Genomic DNA, 19,018 nt, shown 5'->3' on the forward strand with positions numbered 1-19,018 from the left:
ACTACCCATAAATTTAGAACCTGTTAAAAATTATTTTTAGTTAGGAAAATAAAGTGCTGGGTAATGTTCTTTTTCTCCCCTCCCCTTTCTGTCTTTATGAAGATAACATTTTCTCAAGTACCTTTTTTAAAGGCTTTTCTATTGCAAATTATTTGAAGTGTATAATACCAGACTAATTAAAATTCTTACAGGACTACCTTTGCTGTTACTTAGCTTAGGGATATTTTAATGGAAAACATTTAGTATTCTTGCAGAACAGATCCTTATTTCCTAACTACTGATGATCCCCACCTTCCCTGGCTAGCAGAAACTGCAAAAAAGATCTGGCACGTCCTGAACCTCCCTTCCAAGTTCCCACAGCCTGCTCTATCCTGAAAAAACTATCGGTCCAAAGCAGTGACCTGACCAACTGCTGGTTATAAAGACCTGGTGAACAGCCTACAGAGCCGCTAGTTCATCAGCGACAGTATAGTATTAAGTCATATTTTAGATCCATGCAGAGGACAAAGTCACTGCTTCTCTGTGGACAGGGTGTACTGCACTTGTCATGATTTTAACAAAAAGGAATTTGAATGATTCAGTTTCTATTTGAAATAAAGTAGGTGAAGCATAGTGAGACATAGACTTGCTTCTGAAGGACAGTGATAGATATTTTTAGTAGCTGATACTGAGAAATGCAGTTTTTTATTTTTCTCCAAAGGAAAATGAAAGATATCATGTGGAAGATCGGTCATGGTAAATGTGTTCAATAGCCTTTCCCAGATGTCATCTCAGCCTATGTGAGGGTCATGAGATCAAAGAGAAAAGAGTTTTCTTCTTCCAGTAATTAAGAAAAATCAAGTACTAGATGAGCTGTTACTTTCAAACTGCTCGTAATAATTTAGTACTAGACTGTGCCACAATGGTAACTTGTCTGAACATCCTCATGGGTTTAAATACAAAGATATTCAATGTGGCCCTTATAAGTCTGAATGCCCTGAATGCAAATACCATTGGAGTATTGGAGAAATCCCTTACTAGCAAGTAAATTAGCAGATTATTAAAGCTAGTTAAAATTTTTGAGGGAGAATATTATTTCAATAGAGGAAGCTAATTTGTCAAAGAGGAAGCATTTAACTGATCTTGCCAAAACATCTTTTAAAAACTTGTTAGCACTCTGTGTCCTCTTCCTTCCATTATGTCCTGATAAATTCAATATGGGACAAACTGACCTATCAATTTTGTCATTAAGCATCCTTTGCTTTGAGTTTTTTATTCTTTAGTGTTACCTAGTGGAATATAAAATAGTGCAAAATGATTTAATTTTAATTCCTATCACAATAATCCACAACCACCCACCCCCAATGTTGAAATCTGAAAATTATTCTTTCTTTCCAGTTTGGCCTCAAAATTAGAGTTTGCTGAGAGAGAGAAAATCTGAGCCATATCAATCTCTACATGTTTTTTGAGGGCAAAGGGGGTAAATATCAAACTTTGGGGCAAAAAGAAAAAAAGGTCAAATTCTGAATTTCTGTCCCTGGAAAAGACAGTGGCAAAATGTCTCATTCCAGTAATAGCTGGAAACAGTAGAGTAAAGCAGCCCGGCCAGTGGCTCAGGAATGGGACAAACCTACAGCTTTAGCAGTCAGAGATCATCAAAAAGAGCTGTAGCTAAAGAAGACATATTTGCTCTTCTGCGTTTGTTGGCTCAGTTTTCCAGTGAGTGCATGGTGTGCTGACTAATGTGCATTTTTGCATGTCTTTGGCAACTTCCCTTTGCATCGAGGTGACTCTGTGGCCATGCTGCATGGTTTTCTGCAGCCTGCTGTCTTCGAGGTACATGCGCTTGGTACCTGTTAATTAGGGGGGCCATAAGGGGACGCGCTCTGCCGTGTATGCTGCACACTGACTCTGCTCAGTGACATTAATTTCTTTGGTCTTGTCTAATTATGGAGCAATTAATGACTCTCTGTCTGCGCGAGGCAGGAGGAGATTTGTGGGGTGGGCACAAGGCTTGCTTAAATTGTCTGTGGGTTCTGTCCAGGGTTGAAAGGATCATTTCTCATCCTCTACTCAGTCCCTCTCAGTATATGTTCTTTAAACCACTTACTGTTTGCTGATTGCTTGTAGCGGATGAACCTGGAAATGGACTATACATTAATTTTGTGTAAATGAGATGGGAGATGGGCAAGCTCTTACTAGTTATAATCAGTAAATGATAGCTTTTGAGAATTTTAATTTGTTGTTATTTTGGTTAGAGCACTCGGAAATGTCTTTCATAAATGAAAATAAATACGTTAGGTGCATAAATCAGTCCTTGAATCTGGCATGAATCTGCCCAAAATAATAATTAAAAAAATGAAATTTAATAATAGCCTTATGCTTCTGAAGCATGAAATGGAGATAACATCAAGGACTTCAGAGGCAATTTTGTTATTTATCTGACTTGATAGTTAAGATTTCATTAGCTTGTGCCTCAATTCTTATCCTAGCCTTGTGGATGAATCATCATCAACAACAATAAAAGCAGGTTTTACTCAGCAAGTTTGTTAATAAAGTAAAAATGAAAATAGATTAATATTTCCGTACCATAAAATGCTTGGCTATTCCCAGTCTGTATCAGTTCTGCAATATTAAGTACACAGTTTTGAAAAGCAGAACCAGAGCACTAGTGGTGTGTATAAATAAAAATAACAGCTATAGCTAATATTCTGTTTCGCTAGCAACTTTCACAAGGCCAAATACACTATGAGGATTGTCCATGCTCTCTATTTCAGACTGCCTTAGGTACGAACTGTGGTCCTCTAAATTGTACGTAATTGTCCAGAGTACTGCAACATAAGCAGTGTGATCTCTGTCTAAAACCAGTCCAAAATGGACTGTAGAGACCGAGCTGTTAATGCTGCTTGGTGTACACTTAACATGCTTTGGCTTCATTTCATGTTTTCAAACGAATGTCCTGACTGGAAAGGTCTGGGCCATGAGGTAGGGGAGGTTGTAAGGAGATTGGGATTGAGGTTTGGGGTGACTTAGGGGCCAGGCAAGAGGCGTTGGGGTTGCCAAAGGTGAGTGGGGACTTCTAGCAAGGACGGCTCTCCTGAGAGGGATCTCAGCTTCCTCTGGAGCTCCTTACTGTGTCCCTGCTCTTTGCCCGAGGTTCCCTCAATGCGCTCCTTTTTCTGCAACTGTAAGGCTGTTAGAGAGTTGCAGGGCCCTTACAATATCTCAGGCCATTAACATCTGTTCTGAAATTCACTGTCTCAAATCGTATTACTGTAATTTGAAGGTTGCCCGAAACTTTAGGGTTAGGCTCCAGCTTCTTAGACACCAATTTACTGTAAGCTGTGTCTTCTTTCCTCCATGTTTTTGAGCACAGCACTTTTTATTGATGTGAATGGTGGGGGGGCTTTGCAAAAGCACCCAGCTGTGACCCAGCTTGGCTCCCACCAAAGTCATACCTGTATGAGCTGCATTATGCTGATGGTATTGTGCCTGTGCCACCTCACGGCTTGTTGCTTTCCACTGGGTGCATTTGGTTTGTCACATCAAGCATAGCCTATTTGCCTTTACTTCTAAGACCCTTTGCCTTGCCAATCTATTGGAAGCCCTCCACTGTCAGGGTGCTCCTACCTCTGAGCAGCCTGTTGTAGCTCTACCTTTAGCAGCCACTTGCTAAATTTTCAAGTAAGTACCGCATTCCACGTTGTCCCTTTTTGTTTTGAAGGAGGAGGTTTACACGTGGTCACAAAGATACTAGAAAGAGACCTGGAAACTTCTGTTCTTCACGGGTGCCTTCAAAACATATCACTAGGAAGGAGGTTGTCTATTAAGTTAATCATTGCTGTTGCGTTGATTCCTTGTGCTTTGCTGTCTGGAAGCCCATGGAGGAAGAGTGCCTCTGCCTTGCACTGCCCAGACTCCTATGTTCTAGCGCAGCGTAGACATAGATGGGGCATGAGCTGGGACCAGCGTTTGGGCAGTTGTAGCTATTGTGCCATGGGAGCAGCCCATCTTGCTCCGATGGACGTGTGATGGTGGTGGCACGTGGAAGGTGCTGGCAGATGCAGAAAGGTGCATTCTCTGCCTCTTTTGTCTGAATTTGAGGAGAAACATGGAGTTGGGGGGAGTGCGCGAGTTGTCTGTGTCGGTGTTGTAGCAGCTGGGCTAAGAGCCCCGGACACTGTGGGTGATGCCACATGTCCTGTGTCTTAGACCAAAGCCAAGTTGTGGAGCTCCATGCAGGGGGCAGGTCAGAGAAACCCGGCAGAGCTTCGTCCTTAAGCAGCCCTGAGTCTTTGGTATCCTCAGTAACTCCAGTAGCAGCCACAGGGCAGAAGCTGATGAGGCTGTTAATTATGGTTACTTCTGTAAAATTTCCCCTGTGATGAGAGCTTGCCATTTGGCAGCTGGAGTAACGGCGCTTCATGTGACAAAGCATGCGGTGCTACGGCAGAGCGCTGAAGCCGTGCGATCTTGGCCAGTATTAGCAGAAGGAGAAAACTTTATGAAAAAAAAAACCAAACCATTTTTAGCCCTATGATTCTGAGGGAACCTGTCTGCAAGGGTTAGATCGTTAATTATTTTTTATGGATGTGTGCGAAGCTGGGGAGTTGGTGAAAGCAAGATGTTCTGTATAAATTCTTCAGAAAGATCCAGGGACGGAGAAATAGGGAGTCATTTCTTACAGTGTCATGGTAACCAGCTCTACCCAGAGGAGGCATCTTATCAATTAGGTTAAATAATTAGGAATAACATTGAGTAAAATGAAGAAAAACAGCTTAGAGTGGTTAGGTAGGAGGCAGCTAAGCTTCTAAACAAAATAAAAAATATGCTATGTCACTTTCAGAAGACTTCAGCAGAGGCTGAAAGGAGACGTGGAGAGGAGGAAGAAATGGAGGTAATTAATGAGATAGTAAAAAAAACTTGTGGTAGAAACTTATTCAGATAATATGGAAAGTATTTAGACAAACCCTTAGTTTTGTTGAAAATGTATTTTTATTGAAAACAACATATTTTGAAGAAAAGAATTAATATACACAAGATTTTTATTTTTTACTTCGCAACTAATATGTCCCTGTTTTCAAGATAACAAAAAAGTTCTCTCTTGCTCATTGTCTTACTATGCTTTTCAGATTTTTTTGCACTAGAAAGAAGCTGGAGAAAAATCCTCCCCTTTGTTTTCTGATGGAAAGGTTTTAAGAAATGAGAGGAAATGTTATTTTGTTTTTAAAAAACTCTTCACTTTGATGGTGGAAAAAGTAGAACATAGTAAAAAAAAAAGCCATTGGATTTCTACTTTCACTTTAGAAGATCTTCTACAACTGCAAATTCAGATTAAGAAGACCCACAGGTGTTACTTTCTCTCAGTTTTTTGCTAAACTTTACCCTATCTCACTAGAAAAAAAATGGCTAAATAATAAAATGGGGAATAATAATTTTTAAAAACAGTAAATGTCTCAGTTTTATAAAATATTTCGTTCTGAATTTTCCAATGAAGAATAGAACAGAGACAATTGAAGTAAATGACAGGTATGGGACAAAATTGAATAATTTATCTTTCTTTGTAAAATGTATGTATAAATGTCAAATATAGGGTGACTGTGTTGTTGTTGTTGTTGTTGTTGTTGTTGTTATTATTATTATTATTATTATTATTATTATTATTATTATTATTATTATTATTTCTTACTATGAATAGACATGAAGAAAATTAAAATAGTTTCCCAAATGCCTTTTGCCCTGCCTTTGGGAAATTTCCCATACAGATTCTCAAAGGAAAAGACGAACATACCTGTTTATTGCCAACCCTAAAACTCACTAACATCAGCAGCTGCTTTCTGTTGACCTCAGTGAATTATGGATCACAGCCTCTGGGAAAAATGAGTTCAGATTAATATCATTAAGAACCAAAGCAGGTTAGCTTGCAAATTTGGTTCAAAGTGTTTTTATTTAGGTTAGGTAAATGTGTTTTAATGTTATACTTACTAATATGTACTTGCAGGAATAAACACTTGCATAAAATGAGAAATATGTGAAAGATTGTTTCTCCCAAACCATCCGTAAAGGAGATGTCGAGGCTCTGCTCCATAGATAATAAATCTGAATGCCTAAAAAGATTAAAGGAAATATTTGCAATTTGATAAAAAAAACTGCAGGGAATAAAATGAACTCCGTTGGGATTGGGTTTGCAAAACTGAATAAAAAATGTAAAGAAAACAGCTTTGCAAAGTCAACTACAATTAATAGTTCAGTATAAAATTAATGTACCATACTGCAGAGACTTGGGAACAAGCTAGCTGGAAGGCCTGAAAAGATGTGCTAATAAATGCGTTGTTGAATTTCATTTTCATTGGGTTTGAAGACTTCATCCGGCAAGGCTTACAGCAGTTTCTTACTCACAGAAGTAGTCAGTGGTAGGAACAACTGAACGTGAATGACACCTGCAGGTATTAGCAGCACTAGCTGGGTTAGGTCATTAATGCAGAGGGACCAAAAAACCTGAAAATACTGTCAAACTCCCCATTCCATGTACAGTCCCTATTCGGTGTATAATTTCAGATGTCATTGCCCCTAACAAAGGAAATTAATGACATACATGCCCTGCTATTAGCACCTCGTAACAGCTGAGAAGCGACTGAGGATGCTTCATGAACTGGCAAAATAAATGAGGGGAGAGACCCTGCGGTAATTCCTTCAGCTATCAGCATATGAACAAAAACATCAAAGGCATCAAGGTCGCTTAAATCAACCTATTGCATTCGTAGCTGATCTCACTGTTACTTGAATAAAGACGATGGCTGTTCAGCGTCGTCAATGGCACATGCAATGGTGTGACACTGGGACTGCCAAACTGGCGGGTTAAACATGTATTTTAGAAATTAATGCTTACACTTGCTGCTAAAGAGTTAATGTTCAAGAGACATCCCATAACTGTTATAAGTGTTGGGTCACATCTTGACATTTTTATTCTGTCAAATCTCCCATTTATTTTCAGTGGACTTTTAGGGTTTTCTTAGTCACTCTTGGATAAAATCCAAGAAAGAACAGCTTTGCCTGCATTTGCCCTGCTCTGGGAAATAGTCAATCCTGCTTGTAGTAGAAAGATGATAAAATCTTCCCCATTATTGGGACCTAAGCCATGATACCAGTATAAACCTAAAAAAATTAAGAAACAATTCAATTTTGCCCAGATTTTTTTTATTCTTTACCTTGTAATTGTATCTAAGTGCAGCCTTTCTCCCTTGTGCTGCAGGTCTTTTTTCTGCTTAATACTGAAATTAGGGTTGCTGGTTTGCTATATCAATCCCACCACAGAAGCGACTGTGAAAAAGACAGATGAAATTCAGTGTCAGCGCATGCAAATTAATACACGTAGGCAAAAAATAGCTAGCTATACCTATACAATAATGGTTCCTAAATTAGCAGTTACCACTCAGGAAAGACATCTAACTGTTATTGCAGATAGTTCCTGGAAAATATCAGTGCAATATTCAGTGCCAGTCAAAAAAAGGCAAATAGGATTTCTAGGCAAGTAATTGAAATTAATGTCGTTGCACCACAGTGCACTGTTCTACAACAAGATTTTGTAAGATTAAAAAGGGTGTCTAAAAGGTGACGAGAATGAAGCATGGAATGACTTTCTCAGAAGGAGAGATCAAATAGATGAGGGCTCTTCACGACCAAGAAAACACAGTGGAGGAAGGCTTGCAAAAATCAAGAGTGGTGTACAGGAGGTGGAGAGGAGCAATTACTCACTTACTTGCAAGGGGACCTGGGGTGGCCAATGTAAAGGCTGGGGCAGCCAGACTTGCAGAATAGCACGCCAAAATACTTTGCCACATAATGTTTTGGTGGGAAAAAAGTAGAAGTGGATTTATGGAGAGGAATTAGATATTCTTGGTGGAGATGTCTGGTCGGTGGCTGATACCAAGGTCTGGATGCAGTGGGCGGTTTAGAAAGCTCCTGGGCTCTGGGTTCATGGAAATCTGGAAGAAGTAGCCCAGGGCAGGAGATGCTCTGTGCACCCTCTTTCTTGTACTCTTATCATAAGCATCTGGAAGGGGCTGCAGTCAGAGGAAGGATTTCGGCTTAGATGGGCATTTGGTGTGATGCTGCGTGTCACTTCTGTCGCTGTACGCATCTCGGGGGCCATACGCATCTCAAGCATCTTCCAGACGGCATCTGGAGCTTTACAGCAAGAACACCATCGTCCCAAAGAGAGTAACTTCATTGCAGCATCCAAGAGCAGAATAAATGGATTTTAGTGAAACAGGACATTTAAAAACGCTTTGAAACAACCACAAAAAAGTCAAAGGAAAGTGATAAAATACACTCAATTATTCTCCTCAGATACTCTCCAGACGTCAGTGTAATTTCATTGACTTCAGTGAAATTAGTGTTAATGTAGGAATGGAAATGCAGCAAATCTAATTCCAGCATCTCCTTCCTGCAATAGTGAGCAAGAAAACAGAGAGGTAATCAGATAGAAACAAGTGCTGATCAGAAGGAGTTGGACAGGGAAGAGGAGAGCTCCAGGAGCTGCTGCCAGGAAATAAAGACACTTTTCCAGTCTCAAGTAGTCATGGAGAGTTCAGCAATACATGTGCAGAGGCTGAAATGAAATGCCAGGCTTGGTTGGTTTGTTTTAGTTTGCCGATATCTGCAATCTTGTGTTGTTCTGTGAGTATTCTCAAACCCCTTCTACCAGGGCGGCATCAGTGGCTAGTAATATTGCCAGCAATGTCATTATGCTTGGTGTTACGGGGAAGGGAGTGGTGGAGAGCTGTGGGACTGGTGGAGTTAATGTGCTTGATATAGTATTTAGACAGCTCTTGGTTCATCTGCTTGTAACCTTTGAACCTCCAGTTCAGCATATATATTACTTTCTGGCTTTGTGCTCCTCTGATAGAAAATGCAGAAATATATTTAGGGTGTTGCCTGCCATTTTGCCATGCCGTTGCTCTTCAGCAGAACAGTTTGTGGCACTTGCAAATGTGAATATGGAGAGCATCTTCCTAGGAGCTGTGTTCTTTCAAATGCCATAAAATCTACCCAAATATACTGGGATTCAAATTGACATTGTGTAGGAGATGAAACCCTCTCGCCAAGTGCATTCACACTAATATCTTCCCAAAGACCCTTCTCCCCTGGTGAGGACTGGCTTTGGAGTAGCGGTGAGTGACACCAAAGCCACAGACCTGTGACTGAAACGTGGTTCCACCGATGTGTCAGGGCTGGTGGCGGTGGATATAGTCTGAATACATAAAGGTATTGGTAACGCTGAACGCTAAATTAAGAGGCCACCTTTTTTCCTCCCCCCTCCTCCCGGCAGGACGCAGTACGGAGTAGCACACATGATTTCATATAGTATAAAAGTGGGGAACGTGCTCGTTTTGCAGTTCGGTTTCACTTGGCTATTGACTGTTTTACAAGACAACCACCGAGGAAGCTCTGAAGAAGCTGTCAGGCTCAGTGACAGCTCAGCATCTGCCACAGCTAAATCAATACTGCAATGAAAGACAGGTCCCCAAAGTGGATCATCAGAGTAAAGTTAATTCACCTTGGAAGGCTGAAAATATTAGCGTGAAATTTTTTGGACAAAATCAACATTATTCCAGCAAAACATGAGAGGTGCTGAGGTCCAGCCCTGAGCAGCAGTCTGCCCAAGCGTTGCCTTGAGTGGGAGCGGGGAGCAGGCTTCACGCCGGTCATGGGCTCAGATGCTTTGATAAAGTGGAAACCTGGTGCTAATACATCAGGCAAAAAGGGGTTCGTGTTGGCCCTGATTGTGCTAGGAACTCATGGTTTGTGTTTTGTGGAAAATATTCTGTTATAATATAAATTTGAGGGGTGTGTGAAGATAATGAACGTTCCATTTTTCCTTAGTCTGTTAAGACTTTTTTTTCATCAAAATGGAATTTTCTTCTGTTGTTCGGGTTTCAAAGGTTTAAAATCAAAAGACTGGAGGAAAAATGTTTTGCTATGAATTATTTTAGCTTTATAAAATCTGGAGGTGAATTGTTTCAACTTTTTGTGGAAATCTATTTTTCTTCCCCTTGGTTTTAGTGCAAACATTTCAGGGAAGGCAAATTTAATTTGAGATAGACTATCAGCATCACAGAGAAAATTCTGGATACAAAATTTTGCTCAGCTCTGTCCAGAGATGCTGAATTTGCAGGACTGAGAATTAGAGGGAAGGTGCTTCTGTAGATGACTTAGATGAGTAAGAAACATTATCGTTCAGTTCAATGAAGCCAGTTCTGTGGTCATTTTACAAAGCAGAATTATTCTGAAAATAATAGGATGCAAACATCATCTCCAAATATGAGGGGTTTAGTATTAACAGTTAAACACTTTATTTTGTCCCTAAAAATACCCTATAATTGCATACAAAAACCTATCCTCACACAGAATTCAGGCTGATGAATTAAAATACAGAAAGAAGGAGCTACCGAATAGAAGCAGCATTGCTTTACCTGCGCTCTGTCTCATTAATATTTCCAGGTAGATACGGTATAAGCATGCACTGTTATGCTAGCAGGTGTGTTTACCGCACCTCTCAAGGCTGTGCGTGGCCTGTGTTTTATAGCTGGAATCATTTGTCTAATTGTCCCAAAGCCATTCCTATTAATTGTGCTGAGATAAAATTGAACATTTAATTAAATGAATAAGCAAAGTTAGATTTGAAAGAAGTCGAAAGAATGAGCAAATTAGAAGAGTGAAAGGAAAATTAGCAGCTGCAGAAAGTCTGAGCCCATTCATATTGTATGTTCACCTTTACATTACATACAGGTGTATCTGTGTGTACATACACGTATAAATATGTGTATCTGTGAGTATCTAAAACACACCAACATGCAGATTTATACAGTACAAACTTTTACATTGGCATATGCAGAAAAGAAGAACCTAGGAGCAGAGAGCTAGAAACATCTTCTAGTACGGTCCAGTACTTTGAAGGTGTGTTTGCAAATTTCCTATTATATTTTAACAAGGCAGGCAATTTAGGTGGTGTTCCTCAGTGTGCAAGTGATGTTCTGGCATCCTGCCTCCAGCAACGTTGCTATCCTGGGTTCATCTTAATGTGACAAGAACTTGGTGTCCCACTAAAAAATTCCCTTAAAAATATTAAAGAAAAAAAAAATCAACAACAGAAAAAAACCTTGCAGCTCAAACCCAGCAACAAGCTGTCACGTTGTTTCACATAATACTGACAGCTGCCAACTTTGCTCAAAGAACTTTTTTCTAGAGATGATCCCTTTGGTTCCTGAGCTTCCATTCAATAGTGCTGGAGACCCTTTGCCTCCTGTGCTTGTTACTGGTGACAGTTTTGACACGGTGAGGCACACAGAGGAAGGCACATGGGATGGTTTTGATCCACAGGTGTCAGCGCCAGCCAGCAATAACATGAAAGATAGCACTCTGGGAAAGCAGCTTCTTTCTTTCTTTGATGAAGAACGGAAAGAGAAAGATTTATGTGATGGGTAGGTGATTGTTTGACAGACACAATTCAGCTTTTTTTGAAATACTGGAGAGATCTGCATGGAAATGAGGCAATGTTAAAGATGATATTCAGAATGGAGAAAATGATAAATAAGGGATGGAGCAAAGTGTTAGAGGCATGGGGTTGCTGGCATTCATGGTGAACATAATTCTCATGAATTTTGCTCATCTTCTGCCTCTCTACTTTTCCTTCTGCACCCGCTGTAATTCCTTTAGGGAAGTGATTGTGTTGTAATTAACGTTTACCATTGCACAGGGCTTTATGCAGCCTGTGAAATGCTAGATGTGCCGTTTGGTAAGGAGGTGGTGGATTTTGGAAGAAACAGGAATGATGAAGCATTAGTATAAGAAGTGGTTTAGCTCGTTTCACTGGTTAATTGTTCTCTGTGTTTATGTCATGCCCTTCTTATAAATGGAAAATTAATATTCCTTCCCCAATTATCACCACCAAAAGCTGTGACCCATTAGACCCAACTTCCACTGTGTATGAAATACGTAGAAAAGGCCCTAACTCTCAGCCTTTTACTCCAGAGCTCTTAGGGAAAAAGTTCCAGAATTAAGGCCCCTCCACTACAAGATATAGATTTTTCAGGCAAAGTGAGGTTTTGCCACTCGTTTAACACAGGGTAATGCCATTTGCCCTGCTGCCTGTTATGGTGTAATTGCAGCCATTTTTCAGGCTGTGCCTTCCCATATGATGCTTAACACTCTTGAACAATATGATGAGGGAGAAACAGACCCTAGCAGACCCAAAACACGTAAAGCTTTCCAGATGAAAGGAAATGCAGGAAACTGCACCCAAATGCCAAGAGGAGACCACTGAACCTGTGCAGGGCTGTATTTCTGATGGCTAGCACCATTTCTCGGGTGAATGAACCAAGTAATCTAATAAAATGGGATGGCTGTGGTAGGGGATGTTGAGCAGGGAAGATGTTGAGTGTGAACTGTGATTTCAAGCATCTGCGTCGTCAGACCCAGGCAGCCCTTGGCCCCTCATCCTCAGGGGGGGCAATGTCTTCAGCGCATGTATGCCGCTTCCTCAGGGCTGGAAGCCAAAACCACTGATAACTATGGGCAATGGTAGCCTTCATTTAAGACACTCTCAGTAAAGCATGGTACTGTGTTTTGCAATACCAATTTGTCCAGTCTTGGATTGCATCTGTGTGCAAAAATATAGCTAGTCAGCTCATCACATTTGCATGGTGGAGAGGCATTGGAGCTTTAAAGTAAATATTTTCTGTTAGCTAAGTGCTCTTATAAAAAAAAGCTCCCAGTTTCACCATTTAAAAATTAGTGACTGTACAAGTGCAGTTGAAAGCCCTTATTTTTATAAGGATTTTTGCATAAAGTATGCAAAATGCCTAACTGCCTCCAAAGCAGCTGTTCCACTCTGCTGTGCAGGCAGTGTCCCCTATAAAGGGAAGAACAGCAAGTGTGAGTTCCCACCGTTTACTACTGATGATCCTCTTAATTACATAATTATTTAGTTCTCATCAAACAAATATCCCATCAAAGTGAACAGGGATTTTACAGATTTATCATTATTATCATTATCCTCTGAATTTAGAGTTTGAATTACTATAGTATTAAGAAGGTGTTGGGTCAGGAAAACGGGTGAATGTCAGCTGGACCCACGGAGGAGCTGTGCATCATATGTGACTGCAGCATGGGATATAGGAATGCATGGAGGGCCGCCACCTCCCTCTGTTGGCAATATGGGACATACGTCTGGATGCAGGCACTGTATGTAAAGCATATAGGCCATGGGGATGGTGGATTCAAGCTGGCCATGGTGTGCATTCACCTAGACACTGTTATGTCCAACTCCCCCCTGATTTCGGCAGTCGAATGATGTTGGTGAGAAGTTCAGAGCTGAAGTTCACTGCTGAATCCAGGCCTTTGCCCATTAGCTTCTGCAAAGGGGTGTAACAATGCATTGTTGGGGCTTATGGGAGGGTAAATGTATTGGATTTTGTGGCATGGGATAGTACAGTGATATGGCTGCAAGTGTAATTGGAGGAAGGAGATTTTTTTTTTTACTTTGGGTACTTTTGTAAGTAAAATGTGAAAGCTGGTATGCTCTGCTGTTGATATCCCCTCCCTGTAAATGGAGAGTAATTATATTTATTTAGGACACTGATTGAACACTGCTGTAAAACTGGCATCAGCATTGTTGGAATGGGGAAGTGTATTTTAACAGCACAATCTTTACTGGGGCCAAGGATTCAAAATTAAAATTGGCCTTTTGAAGACCTGTAAAACCGCAGGGTTGTGTTGGTGCTTTCACTAGCACAGTTGGCAGGCAGGAGCATCGCCGCGGGGTGGAGGTGGGAGGCTGAGGCTGCGGGGCAGGACAGGGCAGGCACCAAAATGTGCTGTAAGACAATGATAAGGGAGGGGGCTTAGAAGGATTATTTTCTTCCAAGTAATACACTTTGTTGAATAATGTTGATGGATTTGAAGAAGGCTGTTCATTGTGACGGCGGCAGCCTGCTGCTGCTGCTGCTGCGTCTCAGTGAGGCTGTTGAATTTAGGAGATGGACGCTGCACTGTGCTGAAAGGTGTCACACCGAATAGTGCCTGCAAACGTTTTGCAATATAATCAGGTGTATTAAGGTGAGGTGGAAGGGAATAACAGAAAACTGCTCTGCTTTTAAAATAATAAAGCAGATATTTGGGTACTGGGCTTATATCTAATTATGTCTAGTATCTATATATTGAGGTTTGTATCAAATCTCTCATGAATGATACAGCTATAATAATATTAATCTAATAATCTCACAGGAATATGTAATTCCAAAAATTCATTGAAGAAGTTGCAGCTAGCCTCAGTACGCAAAAATGAATATCTATATTCTTCCAGGATCAAGGCATCATCTTCTTCTTTACAATTACAGTTTAAAGGTATATTGTATATGCTTAGATTAATAATACTCTAGCATAGAACAGACCATAAGGAAAATTAGATCTCTCTATCAAGTCTTCAGTTCTTAAAGGCAGATGTTCCTATCTGGACTTATTTAGCATACAGTCAGGATAATAAGAGAGCTGAAATGCTTTGGGATAATTTAGGTAACTCTGAGTCTTTTTTTTTCCAGAAAGTTCCTTGTTTTTAAACAGGCATAAAGATTTATGTAACATTATTGCTAAATCATTCAAAACTGTTTTATGTATGTACAAATATAGTAACACATTTTATATATAAAAATATATAGCACTTAAATCCTTGTATGTAATTTAGGGGAGATTTTTCAACACTGAAGAGTAAAAATAGAAATTAAAAATACAGTTGAACCACCTACCTCACCTTTAGGACTGAGAAAAAATATTTCTGCATCATTATATCAAATTGATCTCTATGAAATCTAGTGAAGACTGTTCCAGATTTACACACATAGGACAATTAAGTAAATGGGTGTTGCATGACTGTAGAAACATAACAGGAAATGTCTGGAGAAATGCGAGGTGTTAAAGAGAAGGTGAATAAACGCAGTTTGACCTAACTAGTCTTTTCAGGAAATTGGGTAAAGTAATTTCACCTTCATCCTCTGTAGCATCATCTCTCCCGTTTCTTGTAAACGGATTAACTAAATTAAAACTGTTGATGTGTATGTATAACTTTAGAGATTTCTTTAGAGATTGTTTAAATCCTCTTACTGTCAAGAGAGGCACAGTGTTTTATTTCCTTCAGAACCTTTTGCAAATGATCTTTATTGCCAGTTCCCCTTGCCAAAAATAATTAAAATACAGCAAAAGTGAAAGGCCTTCGGTAGCGCTCCTCTGCCTTTGGTTTTTTAAAGGTGAGGGGTAAGGTTCACGCTTGGCACGTCAACGTTTGCTCATTAAATAGGGATGCTCTGAGAAATCTTTGTTTGCTAATTACAGGCACTAAGGGTCATTCATGGAGAGTCTTAAACCTTTAAAGGGTGAAACAGGCAAGAGCAGCGTTAGATGCTCGCCAGTGTGTCCACGTGTGTGCGTGTGCCTGCACGTGTGCCTCTGTGCATAGGGGATCCAACGGGCTCCGGAGGTTGTCGGCTCCCTGAGCTGAAACATCTCTGCCAGCTGAGGAGCTGATCCAGCTCCCCTCTCTGTTCTGTCCCATCTCTGTCGTGTTTGCAGCTAATGCAATTACCCCAGCCTAGAGTTGGGTGGGGAAGAGCAAAGGCAGGTAACTTGTATTTTCAAGGTGGACTAGCCTCTTCTCAGTAGACCCTCCCAAGCAGAGGACCCTTTCCCTGTAGAGGAGTGTCACAACAGGTGTAACAAATGCAATGCAAATGATTTTATTTACATATTTATTATTTCCTTATCAGCACAAACTTGTTCTGTTGCATACCAAGACCTGCAAAACAATAAATATCAGCTTTTTTTAAATGACTCCCTTTTCTAGGTATCATATAGAGAACAGAGATGGAAGCTGATTTGCAGACAGAGGTGGATTTTCCATGCCAAATTATGAAAAATGTGCTCTCCCTCAAAAAACAGCAAACCAGTCCCAGCAGCTACCAGTGTTGGCGTAGGGAAGCACCACAAGTGAGGAGAGTCTTTGAGGCACAGCTTCAAAGCTGTAAAGATCTAAGTAGGTTCCTTTTAAACGTTTGCCAAAGGACCCCCATGCAGTAGCCTGTAAGAAAAGTGGAATATTTAGATGAACTCCACCATGTGTCTTCACCATTTCCAATAGGAGGCAAAGGAAGGCTTTGATTTCCAACAGAGGGATAATGCTGATTTGTCTGTGCAGACTCTACAGCGCGTAGGTTCGTGAATTCTGGCTTAGTGAGGTACTGCTGGGTAGTGCTTCCAGCAATTCTGCAGGCTTGATCCAATGATTTATTCTATCCTTAATTTCTTGAACAAACATATTCTTTTTAAGTACAACTTTCCAGGACCCTATATTAAGAGACACAGAACTAGAATTTCTCTTCTGGCTGTATATTTTCTACAAATTATCTCTGCCAAAGAGTCGGGGTTTTTGCAGAGGAGGTAATATGTGCCAGTTGCTTCAGACAAGCTATTTTCTCCAAGGCATTCTTAGCTGTTTCCAACATGGCAGGTGTCAGAGTTGAATCTCTTTCTTCCCAGCCTCACAGGGCACTGTGTCACATTTTCAATCGGCCTGTGTCTTCTGTGTAGGTTTGCATGGCCAGTTGAGTTGTATGCATTGTAACTGCATATGCAGTCTAGCTGTAGTTACAGGCTTGCATAAATTTTGCTCATGCAGAAAGGCAGGGTTGTGGGGACAGTTTTGACTTCTCTTTACATTTGTAGTCACAGTCATTTTCAGATGCATCTGACATCAGAGGGCAAGACGAGATATTCTGCATTCACATATCTGATGAGCTGAGTTCATGATAAATCAGCAACTGTTCTTCAGAAGGATGTTGCACTTAGAAGTGACATTTCGTCATGTTTGTCCTGCTACAAAAGTCCAAAAGAGTGGCAAAAGCTGAAAAAAAAGAAAGAAAAAAGTCAGGTGGCATTCATAAATCTAGACTTTTTTGTAGTCCACATTCTCTTATACTCTGAGTGTTGATATAGAATTATGGAATCATTTAGGGTGGAAAAAGACCTTTAAGATCGAGTCCAACCATAAACCTAACACTGTCAAGTCCACCACTAAACCATGTCCCTAAGTGCCACGTCTACATGTGTTTTAAATACCTCCAGGGATGGTGACTCCACCGCTTCCCTGGGCAGCCTGTTCCAATGCTTGACAACCCTTTTGGTGAAGACATATATATCTGAATGGGTACAGAGGTAGAGAAAACCTTTCAGTAGCTAGCAGATATGATACAACAATCAGTAAAGCAAGGGAAAAAACCTACCCTTGCAAAGAGCTTTATTTCTGAATATCACATAGAGTGTTAATCTGCTGTGTTTTCTAAAACTGAAACCTCGTGTTCATCTTTGCTACACGTTGTGTGACCTTGTTTGATATGATTGTGTGTGTTGAGATGAAAAATCCCGAGACTTTGATGAAACAATGAACATCGTATTTCTGATGAATTTCAGCATCTAATTTTTACATGGACATAGTAAAAAGCACTGTGAGAAATGGAAGTACAATTTTTCTGTTAGACAAGTTTTAGGAAAGCATGATGTTTCTTTAAAAATGCCACCTCTCAAATAGGGGTGATAAACAACAGTAAATGAGTGTGAAACAAAGTGAGTTTTCTAGAATGAAGTAGAAATGTGTTGTGTAGAGGGAAGACGTTAAGCACTGAGAGATGGAAGGCATTTTTCCTTTCGCAGTGGGTTATTTCTTGCCATTTGTAGGCTGCAGTTGTTTTTCAGAAAAGCAATATGGAAATGCATAGCTGCATTCTGCTATAAAGTACCTCCAAGCAAAGATTATTAAAAATGACAGGCACATTTCTGTGTATTTGATAATGTCAAGAGCAGAAGTAAAGTGCCGCACATTGGTGTTACGAGATATCAGAATAATTCTCTTTTCTGCAAAATCTGTAATGCCTAATGGAAGAATATCATTTTGGGCTTGCTTGCAAGGGTAATTACATTGTGACTCAATAAGGCACCTTAAACTTGCTTGACTTTAAGAGCATCTTTCAATCCACCACTATTCAAGACAGCACTAGCAAAGACATGCATTTAAGTTTTTGCTTAAATGCTTTGCTGAATTTAGGCTTCAGAAATTAACTGTTCTTCATCAAATAGTGTTCGCTGCATCACACTTGTAATAGTATACTGAGACTGATGCCTTTTCAGTTGGAAAGGCTTAGTTAAAATGTGATTTTCTCGAATATGGCATGTCATTCTCTGGTGTTGCACAACTCAACTGGCTGAGCTTGGCAGTAATGGTGGCATGTTTGGAAAGGGGAGAATCAAACCAGAAGAGAAGGTAACTCCAGGAGTGGGTCTGAGGTAGTGCTTCCTACTCTACTGTGTCCTCCTCCTGCCCTAGTGATATGTCCTCAGCGATGAGTTAAACTTGGGACTTTCTGTTGTTCGCTAATCCAATTTTTCTCTCTTTGGAACCGTTAGTGACTGGCATCTAGAGTTGACATGACATACCCAAGTCATCTGCTGGGGCTGGCTGTGAAACTGGACTGTGAAATGCCACTCTGAATCTTTCTCGTGCGCACCTTGGCCATTGACACAGCACCCGATTTGTATAGATATCTCCTTGCCAGGCTTCCCAGGTTCCTTTCTTCTCCATTTCATTTCTTCTTTGGAACTGAGGCCATTCTCTACTCATAGCACATGATAGCTGAGCCAATCTTACAGGAGATCCACATGATTCTTTGGATAGTGCCTTCAAGGTTTACTGGCAGGCTGAAGCTGCATTTGAAAATTAGTTTGGATTAGTATAGGGTATAGAGTTAAAATGCACCAGCTGTTTTTAAATAACTCCATGTGCGGGCATTATCTGTATGACTGATTTTGTAAATTAATGCAGACTGAGTGGCTGTATGAGCTGTACGGGTAAATTCAATAAATAACTCGATACATGTATGTGTGTGTTAGTGCGTGCATAAAGATAAATTTTCGGTTTACACCTATGCATTTGCAGTAA

The 19,018-nt window shown here is 40.4% G+C and overlaps 1 protein-coding gene across 1 annotated transcript in view; it reads left to right on the top strand.

Moving 5' to 3' along the window:
- Positions 1-19,018, top strand: part of KCNH5 (potassium voltage-gated channel subfamily H member 5) — a 162,578-nt gene that overhangs the window by 91,206 nt on the left and 52,354 nt on the right. The window lies entirely within an intron of this gene.

The sequence above is a fragment of the Ciconia boyciana genome, chromosome 6 (genome assembly GCF_034638445.1).
Source record: "Ciconia boyciana chromosome 6, ASM3463844v1, whole genome shotgun sequence".
Taxonomy (NCBI): Eukaryota; Metazoa; Chordata; class Aves; order Ciconiiformes; family Ciconiidae; genus Ciconia; species Ciconia boyciana.